Below are 16,554 nucleotides of genomic sequence, written 5' to 3' on the forward strand. Positions count from 1 at the left end.
GAAATTATAAAAAAACTTTTTATACATATAAAATCAGATTTAAATAATTAGAGAAATATTAATTGTTCATGGGTAGTAGGCAGGACCAATATAATAAAATGACAATTTTACCTAAATTAATTTGCAGATTCAATGACATCCCAATTAAATTATCAAAATATATTTTATTAAATTAGAAAAAAATAATAAAATTTACTTGGAAGAATAAAAAGTCAAGAACATCAAAGAAACTAATGAAAAAAATGTAAAAGGAAGGAGGTTTAGTAGTACTAGATATTAAACTATATTATAAGGCAATAATTATCAAAACTATCTGGTACTGGCTAAGAAATAGCAAGATAGATCAGTAGAACAGCCGACATACAATTTACAGCAGCAAATAACTACAGTAACGTATTTGACAAACATAAAAACATAAAGTTTTGGGGATAAGAATTCATTATTTGGCAAAAAAAAAAAATTGGGATAACTGGAAAGTACTCTGGTAGAAACTGGGTATAGACCATTATCATATATCATTTACCAAGATAAGATCAAAGTGGACACATGACCCGAAAAAGAGAGAGATTATAAGAAAATTAGAAGAACATGGAACATATTACCTATCAAACTTATGAATAGGTAAACAATTGATGAATAAATATGAGATAGAGAGCAGTGTGAGGCATAAAATAGTTTTGATTACAATTAATATAACAGGGTTTGTACAAGTAAAATAACTGAGCCAAGATCAGAAGGAAAGCAGAACATTGGAGAATATATTTATAGACATATTCTCAGATAAAGGTCTCATATCTCAAATATAGAAAGAACTTTGTCAAATCTGTAAGAATGAGTCATTTCCCAATTGATAAATTGTCAAATAAGAACAGGCAGTTTTCTGATGAAAAAATCAAAACAATTTATAGTCATACGAAAACATTAATTAGAGAAATGTAAATTAAAACAACCTTGAGATATCACCTATCAGATTGGCTAAAAATGATTGAAGGGGAAAACAACAAATGTTGGAGGGGATATGGAAAAATTGGGACACTAATTTACTATTGGTGGAAAGGTAAACTGATCAACCATTTTGGAGAGCAATCTGGAATTATGCCCAAAGAGTTACTAAATTGCCTATCCCTTTTGAGCCAGCAATCATTACTAGGTTTGTTTCCCAAGGTGATTAGGGAAAACAAGAAAAGAACCTCTAAGTTTTCAAATATTTATAGCAACTTGCTTTATAGAAATGAGGAGAATCAATACAGTATTCCATACAGCAACAGCAATATTGTTTTAAGAACAACTCTGAGTGACTAAATGGTTCTGACAATTATAAATACCCAAATCAGCTACAAAGGACATATAAGGGAAGATGCTCTCTGCATTCAGAGAGAGAACTGGTAAATAGAAGTATGTAGGAATGGTTTTACACACACACACACACACACACACACACACACACACACACTCTTTCTCTCTCTATATATATATGCATATATATGTATATAAGTAAATACATATATACATATACACATGTAATTGTGTGTAATGGTAGCCATCTGCAGGGGAGAGGATAAAGGGAAAGAAAACAAAGTTACATGATAACTTTATTATATATTTAAAAGGAATAGCAAGTTGTACATAACACATTTGAAGTTTCATGTACAATCATCTCTACTATATTACAGAATTCTTGTTTTACTTCTTAATTTGAGAATAAAATAAACTTTAAAAATACAAGGATGGTCAGCACCTTCTCTGCAAGTTGATACTGCAACCAGGATCACAAGTGACTATGTCAGAGGTTGGACTCAGAGTCAAGTATTCCTGGCTTTGAGACTGGCTCTCTAGCCACTACACTATGTGGCTTCTCTATAAGACAGCAAATACAAAATTTTTTGTTTTGTTAAATTGTTTTTCAGTCACGTCCGACTCGCCATGACCCTGTTTGAGGTTTTCTTGGCAAAGATAATGAAGTGGTTTGTCATTTCCTTCTCCATCTCATTCTTCAGATTGTAATGTTAAGTGAACAGGAACATCAACCCCACCAATTTATAGGCCTAACGCATGGAGCCTGTGATCACATGGAGCTTGTCGTCACATGGAGCCTGGGTCACATGGAGCTCAGACTGGGAGGAACTTGCCCAAGGAGGAGGAGGAGGGGGAGAGAGAGAGAGAGACAGAGACAGACAGACAGACAGACAGAGACAGAGAGAGCATGAGCAGAGAGAGAGAAACAAGCTATGAGTGGGAACAGTTGGCCCAAGGAACTGAGAGAGAAGCAAGCTGTGAGTGGGTGGAGGGAAGAATTTGTCTAGGAGAACTTGTATTTGTGGGGAAGCCTGACAGAAAGATAGTTTAAGATGTTGGTGCTCCCTGGATTAGTGATAAGTACCTTGTTAAATCTTACCTCCTGGTATTCTAATGATGACCCAAATAAATATTTTGATTTTGCCTTTGAGGAAGAGAGTTTATTATATTTTGCAAATTCACCACGGATATCTGCATGCATGTTCATAGAGGCTGGTATGGGTATGCATTGGCGTTACACAGGTAAGGCCAGATTTGAACTCACCAAGAGGAGTCTTCCTGACTCCAGGCTTGGCACTTTGTCCACCGTACGACGTAACCACCCCATATACAAAATACATATAAGTAAATAAAATGTAGTTTTAGGAGAGTGACTCTATCAGTTATAGGGATCAGAAAAGGCCTCAGGTAGAAGACGGTGTTTGAGATGAGCTTGGAAGGAAACTAGTCTAAGGCAGAGGTAAGGATAAAGTGCATTTAACAAATGGAGAATGACTTGTGCAAAGGCATATACATAGGAGATGGAAAAACAAGGAGGATTTGGATGAAACTAAGAATGTATGAGGGAGAATAATATATAATAAGTCAGTCAGAACCAAGTTAACTGCCAAGCAGAAGAGTCTATATTTGATCCTAGAGATAATACGAAGCTACAGGAGTTTAAGGAGTAATTTAATGAGTGAAATGGTTAATCTGTGCATTAGGAATATCACTTTGGAAGCTATAAGAACACGTTGGAGAGATAAGAGATGATACAGGGGGACAAACTATTCTACTTTGAGAATCCAGGTTAGAGGTGATAAGGGGCTGGTATAGGGGAGTAGCATACCTCAGAGAAAAGAAGACAGAGCAAGAAATATTGTGATGGTATAATCAATGAGATGTGGCAACTGCTTAGATATTTGAAATGTGAGAAAGTTAAGATTCAAAGTTAGGATTCAGTGACTCTGAGATCATGAATTTGTGTGACTACGAGAATTGTGAGTGTCCTTAGAAGAAATAAAGAAAGCTAAGAAAAAGAGTGAGTTTGGGAGGAAAAATAAGATAGATAAAGAAAACTAGGAGGGATCTTCAAAAGGAAAGAATAAGAACGAAATAATAAAAACTCTCCAGAAAAAAAATGAATAATATATAGCCTGGTTAGAATCACAATAAAGGTCAAAAAGAAAGGTCTGTCATTTGTAAGATTGGAAATATAATTACTGAATGAAAAATCAAGAAGACAAACATGAGAATGAATGAATTTAAAAACACTGACTAAGTACTTACTATATGTCAAACAGAGCCAGCTCAGGGCTTAGTGTTGGGCCTGGAGTCAGAAAAACCTGAGTTCAAATCCAGTTTCATACATTTACCAATTATATGACTCTGGACGAGGCCACTTCTCCACTGGAGAAGGTAATGGAAGCCACTTCGGTATCTTTGCCAAGAAAACCTCATGGTTTTCTTGGTATGGTCCATGGGTCATGAAGAGTTGGACATGAATGAACAACAGTATGTCAGCAAGCACCGTGCTAAGTGTTGGGGATACAAATATAAAAGTAGCATGAGTGAAGCCATAGGAAAATAGACTGACAATCCTTTTCCAATAGCAATGGCAGTACTGATCTGAAAAGAGAACTAGGAAAGGGTACATGTGGCAGTAGCCAAGGTGTAAAGTGAAGCATGGCTGAGACCAGATAGACATAATGGGCCATGGGAGGAATTCAATAAACAGGACAGCATAAATCTCAGAGTGGGTATCTAGTCTAGAGAATTAATAATAAAGAAAAGTTGGCAGAAATTCTCAATGAGGTAATGAACTCAGGGAATGGTGGCTTGGACAGAATGAAATACATTCAGAGGGGAAAGAAGAAAAAAGGAAGAGAATTTTAAAAAAACAAACTGGAAGATCTTAGCTTTTGAGAAACCAAAACAACAGAGTTATAAGACAGAAGCCATCTATACAACTTGAAAATGATTAGCATTCCAGAAAAATACTTTTCAAAACTCCCATACCATTTTCCAAAAAATTATACAAGACAATTGCCTGACAGTATTAGAACCAAAGAAGATAGTGCAAAATGATGAACTGCCCAGGACAAAGATGCAGAGGTTCCCCAGTTCAAGTCATCCTGTCACAGAGTCATCAAAGGGCAGGAATTAAATATTAAAGGGAGAATCTTTCAATCAGTCAGAGGCATAAATTTAAATTTCAACGAGTCAACAAGTATTTATTAAGTGCCAGGTATTGTCCAGATAGGTGATGCCTTGGACAGAGCATTGGTCCTGGAGCCAGGAAGAGCTGAGAGCCACAGATACTACCTGTGACACTTGGCAATTCACTTAAAAAAAAGCCCAGCAATAAATTTCATTGCCTCAGTTTTCCCAAACTGTAAAATGGGGATAATAACCACACCTACCTCCCAGGATTGTTGTGAGGCTCTAATGAGATAATATTTGTAAAGTGCTTAGTATAGTGCCTGTCACATAGTATGTGCTATATGAAAGCTTATTATTTCTATCCTTTCTCCCTTCCCAATATGGTAAGTGCTGGAAGAACAAGCTCCAGGTTGAACTACACTAGACTACTCAATGTGGGCAGCTAGGTAGCACAGTGGATAGAGTGCCAGGCCTGGAGTCAGGAAGATTCCTCTTCCTGAGTTTAAATCTGGCTTCAGATGCTTACTGGCTGTGTTAACCTGGTCAAGTCATTTAACCTTGTTTTCCTCAGTTGCTCACCTGCAAAAAGGGCTGGAGAAGGAAGTGACAAACCAATCCAATATCTTCACCTAGGAAACCCCAAATGGGATAACAAAGAGTCAAACATGACTGATATGACTAAACAACAGACTACTCATTGAAGGCAAAAAATGAAAGAAGGTAGAAAAGAGATTGACTGAAAAGCCAGGGAATTTTTCCATGCCTTAATATGACCAATCATGAGGAAGAGATGGTTTACCAATTAGATATAGCTCACCTCTTGGAACTCTACCAAATGGGCTTGGACACAGAGTAAAGGCAGACAGGGTTCAGGATGCCTGTTAGTGGACAAACCCCTCTCCCTTATTCTCTTCTAGAAAACTGTGGACTTTATTGAAGGAAAAATTACCGTGAGTACATTTTGACCCTGAATTTGAAGGGGGTTGGTGGGTAGAAGGGATAGAAACCAAGTCAATCATGCAAGACATGGAGAAGATGAGAGACTGATATTGGTGAATGGTCAAAAGTAGTGGAGATTAGAGCCAGAACATGCCACCAGAATTTACATTCTGGACTTGGCCATCATTGGATTGGTGAGTATTGTCAAGTTTCGCAGGGACAAGCCCTAGAACAGAATCCAAGAATAGTAACTATCTGAGGCACAGGAACAAGGCTTTAGTGGCACTGTCTTGGAGACTTTTCCCTGTATTTCCTATGGTGGACTGAGATCCATTTCCCTGTTAACTGCTCATTTTTCCTCCCTTTCTTCACCTGTTCCCTAACAAAGGGAAGCCAACCACGTTGGAGAAGGCAATCACATGCCTCTTGCCTCTCTTCCCCATTCTGGTGATGAATATACATATATGTTTACATATAAACACATACATATGTATATGCATATTAAAAAATTAAGTAACAATACAAGACAGCTGCAGACTTTGGCCACCACTTTTAAAAACGACTATTTTTTAAAGGAATTTTAAGTGGTTCTCAGTACTTGTACAACAATATATCAAAATCCAGCGACCATTCAAATCTGTGCCAATTCTATTTACTTGTAGGTGCTTTAATAAATGTTTGGTAACTTGATTTGTCAAATAGGGAATGGAGAAAAGACATACCTAGAAGAAGAGTAGACATAAAATGATTTTTTTTTAAAAATTGCGAATATGACAAAGATCAAACCTGAATAATTCCATGAACAACAACAACAAAAAAATTACAAAACCAGAAGAATCAATTATGTATGGGTTGTTTTAGGGTTGTTAGTGGCACAGTAAATAGAGTGCCAGGCCTGGAGTCAGGAAGACTCGTCTTTGTGAATTCATATTTGGCCCCAGACATGTATTAGCTTTGTGACCTTGGGTAAGTCATTTAACTCTATTTGCCTCAGTTCCTCATCCATAAAACGAACTGGAGAAGGAAATGGCAAACCACTCCAGTGTTTTTGCCAAGGAAACCTCAAATGAGGTCATGAAGGATTGGACATGACTGAACAGCAAACAATAATAGATTGTTTTAGATAATAGTACCAATACTGCTCCGCTTTTCTATGTTCCTTTATAAATTTCGTTTTGATCTCTTGTGGATTTTTAAATGTTTTTATCATCACTCCTTTCTTTTCTCTCTCCAATTTGGGGCATCATTATCACTATTCCCCTTATTGTCAGTCAATCAGTTAACAAACATTTATTAAGCACTTACTGTATGCTAGTCACCATATAAGTACTGAAAGTACAAACAGAAGTAGAAAGACTGTCCCTGCCTCAAGAAATTTATATTATGATGAATATAAATCCACATAAAAGGAAGCTGAAAAGGGCAGGGGAGTACATGAGGTCCAAAGTGATGACTTGAGAAAAAGTGACACTGCTTGTAATGGATACCTTCCTTAAAAAGAAGTTCTGAGAGGAGCTATCCAATCAATGCAGGGTATTTCCATTTTGTGAATTCCAGGACTGGAGTGAGTTTTAGGAGGAAGAGTGTGGGAGAGGAAGCCTAGAGCAGCCTGGAAAGAAATGAGACATGGCTAGCCTTGGTGAATGATGCTACACCTATAAGGCATCCCTCTCCTTAAAAAAAAACAAACAAAAAACTTCCCTTGTCACAGATAAATATAGTCCAACAAAAGAAATCCACATATTGGCCATGTCTGAAAATATATGTCTCATTCTGCACCTCTAGTCCCATCACATCTGCCCAGAGGTGGGAAGCACATTGCCTAACTGGTCATTTCATTGATCAGATTTCTCAAGTCTCTCAAAGCTGAATTCATGGTTCTGCTCACTTATCAGTTAATTGGTTAATACAAGCAATCCCTGGCTTCTCTGAATTTATCACATGATTTTTATGGCATAATAATATTCCATTACATTTATAAACTATAACATTTTCAGTATTTCCCAATTGATGGGCAGCCCCTACCCCAACTTTGTTTCCAGTTCTAGCTACGACAAAATGTTGTACTACAAATAATTTTTTACGTATGAGTCTTTCCTCTTTTATTTGTTTGAGGAATGTACCTAATAGGGATATCATTGACAAAGGGTATACATTTTCGGGGTGTATTGCTGTCCCCAGAAAGTCATCTTCCTGAAAGATGATATCAAGTGTAAAACTTAAACCTCCTCAGTACTCCCTGCCCCTTGGGTACCTCCCATCTCTGATTGGAGAACATGGAGGGTAAACATCAGAGAGTTCTTCCTAGGTCCTCTATTCAAGGAGGGGACTCAAAATAGGTACTTCATCATTTCTCACCTGCCTGAAAACTTCATCATGCGCGTGTACTGGGTGCCTTCTTTTCTCCTTGCTCCCTGTTTTTTACCTTTTTTTAGTGTTTTGCTTCCCCTGTTAGATTGTGAGCTCCTCAAGAGCAGGGACTGTCTTTTGTCTTTATATTCCCAGTGCTTCACACAGTACCTGGCACAGTACCTGGCATTTTTATAAAATGCAATTTACTTTACTAATACAAACTGGCTGGGGCATTCAAGCCACAAATATAGATGGAAATACATTTCATTATATGGAGAAAGAAAATAATCTTCTGGGCCTTTATCTCTTATTTAGCTAATAAAATATCTACCTCTAGCTGTGGAAGATACATGATTTGTTTCTCTTCTAATTTTTTGATGGTATGATCTTAGCATTAAAGTCATATACATATTTTAAAGGTATTGTAGAATATGGTGTAGTGTTAATCCGAACCTAATTTCTGACAGACTACTTTTCAGTTTCCCCAGCTATTTTTAATCTGACAAGGATTTCTTTCTCAAGAAATTTCTTCTGGTTTATCAAACACTGAATTGAGATCTATTGTTTCCAATTCAGGATAACACAATATCTAGGAGCTTCTACATTAACAGATCAGAGGGTTTGGAATATGGTATTCTGAAGGTCAAAGGAGCTAGGATTATAACTAAGAATCATCTACCCAGCAAAACTGAGTACAATTCTTTAGCGGAGAAATGGATATTCAATGAAATAGATGTTTTTCAAGCATTCTTGAGAAAAGACCAGAGCTAAATAGAAAATTTTACTTTCAAATACTAGACTCAAGAGAAGCCTGAAAAAGTAAACAGGAAAGAGAAATCATAAGGGACTTCTTAAAATTGAACTGCTTACATTCCTACATGGAAAGATGATATTTGTAATTCATGAGACCTTTCTCAGTATTAGGGTAGCTGGAAGGAATATAAATGTATACACATACACACACAGAAGGCAAAGGGTGAGTTGAATACAAAGGGATATTTTAAAAATAAGGGGTGAGAGACGAATGTATAGGGAGGAGAAAAAGAGAGGTAGAACGGGGTAAATAATCACAAAGAAAAAAGGCAGGAAAAAGAGAGTGGAGGGGAAGAGGGATGAGGTAAGATGCAATGAGTGAACCTTACTCTCATCATATTTGTCTGAAGGAGGGAATAATACACATACACTAATTTGGGTATGAAAATCTATCATACACAATAGGAAAGTAGGGCAGAAGGGGAGAAGCAAAGTGGGGGTGATAGGGAGGGCAGATTGGGGAAGGAGCTAATCTGAAGCAAACACTTTTGAGGAGGGACAGGGTCAAAGGAAAGAACAGAATAAATGGGGGGTGGGATAGGATGGAGGAAAATATAGTTAGTCTTTCACAACATGACTATTATGGAAGTGTTTTGCATGACTACACATGTATGGCTTATATTGAATTACTTGTCTTCTCAATGACAGTGGGTAGAAAGGGAGGAAGGGAGAGAATTTGAAACTCAAAATTTTTAAAATGAACGTTAAAAATTGTTTTTACATGCAAGTAGGAAATAAGATATATAGATAAACAGAAATTTATCTTGCCCTATAGGAAAATAGAAGGGAATAAGAGAAGGGGGCAGGGTGATAGAAGGGAGGGCAGATTGGGGGAAGAGGTAATCAGAATGCACACCATCTAAGGGGGGAGGGGAGAGATGGGGAGAAAATTTAGAACTCAAAATCTTGTGGAATTAAAAAAAAAATCTTGTGGAATTGATGCTGAAACTAAAAATTAATTAATTAATTAACATTTTTAAAAAGGAAGAAAAGGGAGAAAATAAACAAATTTCCTGTTAGAAGTTTCCAAAAGTGAAATGAGATGCCTAGAGCAGTGGTAGATTTCCTCACCTAGGAGGTGTTCAAGCGTAGGTTGGATAATCATTTTTTGGTTGTTATAGTGGGAATTCCTTTGGCATATAAATTAGATTATATCACCTTTGCCGTCTCTTTCTACCCAAGTTCTTTCTACTCAAGACAGAAGTAATAGATTCCAGATATCTAAAAGTATAAATATACTCTGTTGTGACATCAACAGTAGATATTCTAGAGCTTGAGCTACTGGAAACACTATGCTCTATCCTGAGAATGTCTACCACCAGTAGGGCAAACTATCTCCCTTGTACTTTAGACTTCTTTGGACTTCATCATGTTGCAGGAATTTCATCATTAGGAAATTCTGTCATCCTTCAAGATCAATTTTGTTACTCATACCTCATTAATACTATTTTCCTCTTTGATTGCAGGGTGGAACCATGAACTCTAAAACCTCCACTTAAGGAGTGACCCTAGGACAGTCATATCATTTCTCATTCACCTGCATTCTTTTGGGACTTCTTTCTCATGCCCACCACTAGTTACCTTCCTCCTCCTCTTCTTAACCCCCTGATTTTTGGCTTCATTTTATGTCTTGTCTTCCCCCACTAGATTGTAAGCTGCTTGAAGGCAGGAGCTTTTTTTTTTGTAATTATATCTGTAGCACTTACCACAGTGCCCAGCACATAGTAGTTGCTTTATAAATGTTTATTGACTGACTGAGAGCTGATAAGTGTGGTGTGTAAGTCTGCCTTTTGGTGCTGCATTGCCTAGCTCCTGTATAGCAGTGGGTTTTAACCTATCAAGTTGGGTTGACTATGTTGGAAATCATATATTATGTTGTGGCAGTGGCCATGTCATATTTAGATGGGAGTATCATATGTTCTTATACTCAGTGGAACATGGAATTTTGATCTATATGTACCAGTTCAGCAAGGTCTTCAATGATGGGTCATATTTGAGCATCTACTTGGGCATACCAATGTGTCGAATGTGTTTCTTGTTACAAGCACCAAGGTGTCTGATATGGATGCTAATGACTGGTGACATCTGGGCTAAGGCTTCTCACATATTCCAGCCCTAAACAGGGGAGTTAAATGTTTTCCAGTATAAGATATACGTACCAATATAAGATATTTATGTCCACATGTGTAATATAAATGTATACATTCATGGCTCAAAAGTGGAAATAGACAGATATCTTGGAATATGGCCTACCACTGTTCAAAGGAGAATGTGATTTCTGCCTTGAGGTGAGTAGGCTGGGTGCTTCCCTCTGGTGCCTATCTCTAAGAGGCTAGATTTTTGTATATCTGCTTTTCTCATTTCCTGATTTGGGGGTAGAATCTTAGAAAAAGCCATTTTCTTAAATCTTTTTAAGGGGGTGGGTAGCCCTTAGTTTTACTTACTAGACCTCCAGATTATTCCTTTGCCTTCCTCAATGAAGAAAAAGGCTCACAGATTTTCTCTTCTCCCTGATTCCTGCTCTTATATTTGGAGACTTGTCCTCAAACTCCCTGACTACTCACTTTTTCAACCTCCTTATTTACGTCCTACTTGTCCATCCCTCCTCAGTCACACACAAAGATGGTCATACCCTTGACCTTGCCAGCACCCACAAATGCACCACCTCCATGTAAAAGAATCACCAAATCCCCTTATATCTGACCTTCTAGCTTCCCTTAAACCTTGCTCTTTGTCCACACTGTCACCTTCAAGTCCTCAATCTCTCAGTTCTCTCCAAGGACATCACCCAGCATTAGACATTCTCTCCTTTTTCTCTTCTTGACATGTTAAATGAACCTGCTCAACTCTACACTGTCCTCTTTTCTTGAGTCCCTAACTCCTTTATCATATCACCAACTGCATCCTACCAAGCCTGGGATCACTCCTCCCATCCACCATCTTCAATCCTATACATGCGCTACTGAACAAAGGTAGAGAAAGTCATACATCTGTTCATATTGAGACTACTACAAGTTTATGTTATACAACCTCAACTGGACCCTCACTGCTGCTAGGCAATCCTACTTTACCTCCCCTTTCAACTCACTATCCCATTCTCCACTGTGACTTTTCCAGACCTGTTCATCCCTCCTCAGTCTCATATCTTCTCCTCCATCTTCATAGCTGAGAATTCTCCCTTATTGTTTCCCAGAAAACATTGAGGCCATTTGCTGTGAGCTCCCTTTTATCCCCTCTTTTTTATCTCCTATCATTTAGATGCCTTCTGCCACTATCTCCTTCTTCACTCTTGTCCTTACCAAGGCTAACCTCCCTCTACCCATTCAAAAGGTCCCATTCCTTCTCATCTCTTCCAAAAGATAGCCCCCTCTGTCATCCTCATTCTCACTTACTTGTCATTTGTCTACTAGCCACTCCCCTATTGCCTACAAGCATACTCATGTCTCATCCTCAAAAAAAATCTCATTTGAACGTTCCATCTGTTCCATAATAACATATTTCTTTTGTCCTTTGTGGTTAAACACAAGTACAAAATGCTATTTAACATTCAAAGCCCTTCATAACCTAGCACCTTCCTATTTTTCCAGTCTTCTTACACCTTGCATCCCACTCTTTGATCCAGTGCTATTGATCTCCTTGACATTCCATGAACAACACATCAATTTATTGAGCTCTGAGCATTTTCTCTGGTTGTCTCCCCATGCTTACAATGTTCTCCTTCCTCATCTCTGCCTACCAGCTTCTTAGGCTTCTTTTACATTCCAATTATAATCCCTTCTTCTACTGGAAACCTTTCCCAACTCCTCTTAATTCTAGGGCCTTTCATCTGTTAATAATTTCCTCTTGATCTGTGTGTAGCTTGTTTGTACATATGTTTGTTGACTCGCCCCACTTACTCCCTCCTTTTGATTGTGAGTTCCTTGAGGGCAAAGATGTCTTTTGCCTCCTTTTGTATTCCTAGTACTTAACCCAGTGAAAGGCACTCGATAAATTTTTATTGACTATTGACTAGTTAAATTCCTTACCACCAAACTCTGGTTACACAAGACTGTGACAAATAGCAAAGACCAAATAAACCTACTTATTCAAGTAAACAACAAGCAGAAATCAGAGAAGTTCTACAGATTATATCAGAAAATACCCAAGACTGAACAAGCTCTTTAAATGAAATCTCAGGTCAGACCAAGATCTTAACAAAGGGATAATCTCCAAATTCTCTAGGGAAATGAACAAGGGCATACTGAGGTCTTCCCTATATGTCTATAGTTTCCAAAATCTCTCTTTTTCCATGTACCTCTCATGAAAAATCTCTGGAAGCTCTGGCACCAATTCTACCCTTTACACAGATATATGACCTTGTGTTTGGTCATATCCACCCATTCAATAAAATTCAATGACTCCCTATTCTCCTCAGGATCAAATATAAAATTCTGTGTTAGGTTTTTAAAGTCATTCATAACTAGACCCTTTCCTACCTTTTCAACCTTCTCACTCCCCCACACACTTTTCAGTACAGTAACACTGGCCCCCTTCTATTTCTTGCACATAACAATCTTTCTTACTTAGCTATGCTTGGCATTCTCTCCTTCCTCATTTTTGCCTCCTGGCTTCCTTCTCAGATAAAATCCTATCTACTGCAAGAGTAATTTCCTGGTTCTTCTTAATCTGCCTCCCCTTTGAAATGCTCTTTAATTTATCCTGTGTGTACCTTGTATGTACATTGTTATTTTCATGTTTTTTCCATTAGACTATGAGGTCCTTGAGAGCAAAAAACTTTTTTTTTTGCCTTTCTTTATATTCCCAACACTTTGCACAGTCCCTGTGGAAGTTCTGTAACCAGTGGACTGGGCTGTTCCACCACCAGATCACTCCCCTTGTGGCCTTCACACTCCTTCAGATATGAAATATCTTCTCTAATAGTCTATACATCTTGAAAAATAAGTACCAGACCCACCTCTTGTTTCATGTCCTTTTTTCTTTACTTTTCTCCTGGGTCATTTCTTTCCCTTGTTTTTCTATGGAAAGCTAGAGGAATTGTATTCTTAACTGTGCTCTTCCCATCTTTATTTTGCTCTGTCTTAATATATTCACCTGTCCCCTTAGGGTTGAGAACACAGTTTTCCCAGTCCTGCCAGTGGTATGATTATTCCTATACTGTCCATAATTCCAGAGTATCAGATACCAAATGCTCAGAGTAAATCTTCCCAGCATCTGAAGCATCTTGTCCTCTCTACTATTCCCCTCTTTGAACTAAGAGGCCATCGTGTCAGGGTCCTGCCAACTATATCAGATGCTACGGGCAGGTTAATAAATCTACTATTCTGGTACAATAAGCATTCAGGTAAGTCCAGTGCATTTATTCCTTTACTCAAAGAACTGTTGTTTAGTTTATCAGTCATGTTCATTTCTTTGTGACTGTTTGGGGTTTTCTTGGAAAAGATACTGGAATGTTTTGCTATTTCCTTCTCCAACTCATTTTACAAATAAGGAAACTGGGCAAATAGATAGTAAGTGTGTGAGGCTGGATTTGAACTCAGATCTTCCTGACTCCAGGGCTGTCACTCTATCCACTGCATCACCTAGCTGCCCCTTACTCAAAGAATAAAATATATGAAAGAATATATGGTTGGGTGAAACTTTTTGTGTCTTCCTTTCCTCCTGCAAAGGCACACTTGTGACCCCAGGGTGTGATCTCATAGTGTTCTGTTTACTTCTAGCTGGAGTGTCTTCATACCTTAGAACCTATTTTCTCCTATTCCCCCACATGACCACTGATTAAGTCCAGCTCTTTGGGGATGTATATCTTGCCTCACTGCTCATCTTTTGTGACTGGAGAGAGGTGATATCATGCCACTTCTCTTCCTTTCTCTGGGGAAGGGTTCTATTTACACCATTGCTCTGAATTATTGTCATTTATTTTCTACAGATTATGTTACTCTCCTACTCAATAAATTTTTTTTTTAAACATTAACCAGCTGAGACACAGATAATATTTATGTTGCTAACTTCACAAACTCTTGACCTAATTGTCTCCATAGTATTACTAAGAATTAAAGGACCTTAACTTATTGTTGTAGGTCTAAAGTCCTATGCCTAATAGCTTAATTTTAGACAACCTCGGATATTCCCCTACCCATAATCTATAATTGAATAGATCTAGTATTAAGCTTATAAACCTTTTGACTACAGGAAATTGCCACCAATAGTAAGGACATTGCAAGGATACAATATCTCCCCAACTTCATGTCAACCCCAGGCAGGATTAGACTATCTACTTGCATTCAATCAGGCTTAAAGTCTGCCAGGTGTCAGTGGGGAAATTGAGTCAGGAGAACTCAATAAATTTTAATACTCCCCTTCTATTAAATTTTTAAAGCCTTTTACAACCTCCACCCATCCTACCTATCCAACCATGGTGTACAATACCCTTCCTTCTAGCACTCTATAGTCTGCCAGACTGATCTTTGAGGCAGCTAGATGGTACAGTGGACAAAGCACTGGGCCTGGAGTCAGGAAGACCCTATTTCAAATTCAGTCTCTGTCACTTACTAGTTGTGTGACCCTGAACAAGTCACTTATCCTTTCTCTCTCAGTCTCTTCAACTGTAAAATGGAGACACTAATAGCAACTCCCTCCCAGGATTGTTGTGAGATTCAAATGAGAAAATATTTGTAAAGCACTTAGTATGGTTACTGGCGCATAGTAGGCCCTTATTTCTATTCCTCACATGTGACATCATGCTTTTTTAGTGGCCAATGTCTATACTTGGAATGTACTCCCTTCTTACCTTCAGCTCTTTAAATCCCTTGTTTCCTTAAAAATTCAGCTCAAATACCACCTTCTACATGAAGCTTTATTTGATCTCCAGAACTGCTAGTGCTTTCCCTATAACAATCAGCTTTTGTATATTCATCTGCTTCCCCCGAAAAACTACAAGCTCCTTGAAGGAAGGGAAATTTTTAATTTTTGTCTTTGCATCTCCACATGTAGGTGGTGCAACACCATGTTCTACTGTTGTTGTATGTCCTTTACTCTTAAAAAGAACCATGACATAAGGGGGGTTATGCCAGGACATGCAAGAGAATTGGATTTAAGTGAGGGAGGGCAGTGCAAAATCAACAGCCTCATTTTCTTCTCTGGAGCCATCTGGGACTAGTGGTAAGATATAGATCAGGATGACCGGAGATGGTCCTGGATGCAGTGGGAGATCTTGGCCTTTTAAAGCTAAGGTCTTTAACAGGTCTTAGCTTGACTGAAGCAATCAATCCCCATTCAGTGATTGAGGTTAGATAAAGATGGAAGCAAAAGATAGTCTAGTTTGTCTTCCCAAAGAGATTGGTCTGGGAGGGTAAGACCTTCAGAGTTTCTGGTCAGAACAGAAATAACTGTTATTTACAATCACTCTGAGCCATCAAAACTCAAACAATGAGCCAGTGAGGCTTGGGCTGGGACCTGGTTGCTTAATAAATGTTTGTTGACTGATTTGTTCTATTTAGGAAAGATGATACTGGGTTTAAAGGTAGACAGAACCATACCAGCCTTAGGCTATCTCATTTGGGTCGATTTTATATATACAAACACAATCCATGAGGGCCATACTACTTAAAGAAGCCTATTCACTGACCAGGTGTATCTCACCCAAAATGAGAATCTGATAAGACTTTACCCTAGAATGGCCAGGCTCTCACATGGCAACATGGCCTATCTCCAAGAGTCCTGATGAGTATCTGGCCACTAGATCCAGATATCTCTGGAAGAGAAAGAGAGGCTGATGACCTCGCATAGCCCTGCCTCACTCAAATCAAAGTCAACTGCAAGTCAAGTCCTGACGTCACAGTCCTCTTCCAGAATGAAGGACAAACACAATCTTATATACTTGGAATACATGAATACATGAATAAGTCATCGAATATGGAAATGAATCAAAAGTTTTGTAACAGTCAGTAAAGGTAGTATAGATATTATATAATCCTTTTAATTGGCTTGCACCATAATGAACTGTTTCTTTAGATA

The 16,554-nt window shown here is 38.1% G+C and overlaps 1 protein-coding gene across 4 annotated transcripts in view; it reads right to left on the reverse strand.

Moving 5' to 3' along the window:
- NARF (nuclear prelamin A recognition factor) overlaps positions 1–16,554 on the reverse strand; it is a 131,218-nt gene that overhangs the window by 113,239 nt on the left and 1,425 nt on the right. Inside the window, exon 1 of one of the 4 annotated variants that reach the window (XM_072640909.1) lies at positions 9,613–9,776. The exons of 2 other annotated variants lie outside the window; for them this stretch is intronic. The gene's annotated coding sequence lies outside the window, so the exon portion shown is untranslated. Of the gene's footprint in view, positions 1–9,612; positions 9,777–16,554 lie in introns of those variants that run through there. One more of the 4 variants, XM_072640910.1, reaches the window with a different exon arrangement.

The sequence above is a fragment of the Notamacropus eugenii genome, chromosome 2, assembly GCF_028372415.1.
Source record: "Notamacropus eugenii isolate mMacEug1 chromosome 2, mMacEug1.pri_v2, whole genome shotgun sequence".
Taxonomy (NCBI): Eukaryota; Metazoa; Chordata; class Mammalia; order Diprotodontia; family Macropodidae; genus Notamacropus; species Notamacropus eugenii.